The sequence below is a fragment of the Moschus berezovskii genome, chromosome 10, assembly GCF_049115385.1.
Source record: "Moschus berezovskii isolate FMDL1 chromosome 10, NW_MosBer_1.0, whole genome shotgun sequence".
NCBI classification, from domain to species: domain Eukaryota; kingdom Metazoa; phylum Chordata; class Mammalia; order Artiodactyla; family Moschidae; genus Moschus; species Moschus berezovskii.
In genome coordinates, this window is record NC_142469.1 from 41,294,494 (window position 1) to 41,296,504 (window position 2,011).

General features: G+C 43.0%; 1 pseudogene; it reads right to left on the minus strand.

Moving 5' to 3' along the window:
• Window positions 1–1,131: 1,131 nt before the first annotated feature.
• Window positions 1,132–1,745, minus strand: LOC129561087 (eukaryotic translation initiation factor 1 pseudogene; annotated as a pseudogene).
• Between the last annotated feature and the right edge of the window lie 266 nt (window positions 1,746–2,011).

Sequence of the window (2,011 nt, forward strand, 5' to 3'; positions counted from 1 at the left end):
ACTGTGGTGCTGGAGAAGACTCTTGAGAGTCCCTTGGACTGCAAGGAGATCCAACCAGTCCATTCTAAAGGAGATCAATCCTGGGTGTTCATTGGAAGGACTGATGCTAAAGCTGAAACTGCCATACTTTGGCCACCTCATGCGACGAGTTGACTCACTGGAAAAGACTCTGATGCTGGGAAAGGTTGGGGGCGGGAGGAGAAGGGGACGACAGAGAATGAGATGGCTGGATGGCATCACCGACTCTATGGACATGAGTTTGAGTGAACTCCAGGAGTTGGTGACGGACAGGGAGGCCTGGCATGCTGTGACTCATGGGGTCGCAGAGAGTCGGACACGACTGAGCGACTGAACTGAACTGAACTGAACTGAAATATTATTGAATTTTTTTAAACAAAGAACATTTATCAACGTGCTTTACTAACCAGATATCACACGTGGGAATCGGAATCTCAAAAAGTCTTTTAAAAAATAAAAGGAAAATATATTGGGACTTTTTCACAGAAAGTTACAGGAACACATTCTAGCTGATTTAAAAAAAAAAAAGAGAGAATTTATTGTTCAAGTAATTGGGAAGGCAAGTGCTGGACCCACTTGAGGGATGAATGGGAAATAAAGACCATCTTTCTCTCTTTTCTGTGCTTTGTTTTCTCTTCTCTTTTCTTTTCCTTCTCTGTTTCTAGCTTTTCCTGTGTGGTGGTTTCATTCTCTTCTTTTTTCCCCCAACTTTATTGAGGTGTCATTGACAAATATAAACATATATATTTAAAGTGTACAATGAAATGATTTGAATTATATACATTGTGGAATGATTACCAAGATAAAGAAGATAATTAACACATCTATCATCTTGCACAGTCAACTTCTTTTTCTTGGTGGTGAGAACACATAAGATCTACTCAGCAACTTTGACATAAACAATACCTTATTTTAAACTAAAGTTGCCAAGCTGTACATTAGATCCTCGAAACTTACATAATTGAATGTTTTACCCTTTGACCAGGGCTTCCCTTCTGGCTCAGAGAGTAAAGAATCTTCCTGCAAAGTAGGAAATCCACCATTCAACCCCTGGGATGGGAAGATCCCCTAGAGAAGGAAATGGCAGCCCACTCTGGTATTCTTTTTTTTTTTTGGCTCTTTTCAGTTTATTGCATGAAGGAGTTACACTAGTCCAAGTTAAAAGCAGACCCCAAATGGTTACATTATACAAGCTGTGAGATTTTTAAACTTGTGACAAGGGACAGAAGGGAAATTCTACTCATTGCAAGGAAATCCTCACTTAAGCTTCAGTGAGCCAAAAGCACTTAAAACCCATGAACCTTCAGCTGGTCGTCCTTAGCCAGTCCAATTTCTACCAGGAACTGGCATATGTTCTTGCACTGGTCACCCTGTAGCTGAATTACTTCTCCATATTCTGGATGCTCAATTACAGTACCATTGCAGGCAAATTTCTTTTTAAACGCCTTCACTAGTTTCTTTTTATCGTAATCATCAGCGATCCCTTGGACAGTAGGAAGGGTCTTCCTGCCCTTTCTCTGTTGAATTCTTATATGGATATAATCCTCAGTGCCAGCAGGAAGCAGATCATCACCCTTACTTGCATCAGCAAAGGGGTCGAAAGAGTGGAGGTTCTGGATAGCGGACATACGATACGATTCCTTTTCCTTGTTGGAAACGGCCTGCGGAAGGCGGCGGCGGGAGAAGGCCGGCAGGGGGGACGGAGCGTCGGGAAGCGAGGGGGCTCAAGGAGGGGCCCACTCTGGTATTCTTGCCCAGAGAATCCCAAGGACAGAGGAGCCTGGTGGGCTAGAGTCCATGGGATCGCAGAGTGGAACACAAATGAATGACTAGTACACACACAAACCCTCTGACCATCATTGCCCTATCCCACCCTGTCCCAAGCCCCTGACAGCCACCATTTTATTGTTTCTTTGACAGTGGTTTTCTATATAGATGTATCTCTCCGTGTGTAATCATACATGAATGAACATAGGCAGAAAAACAAGAATAA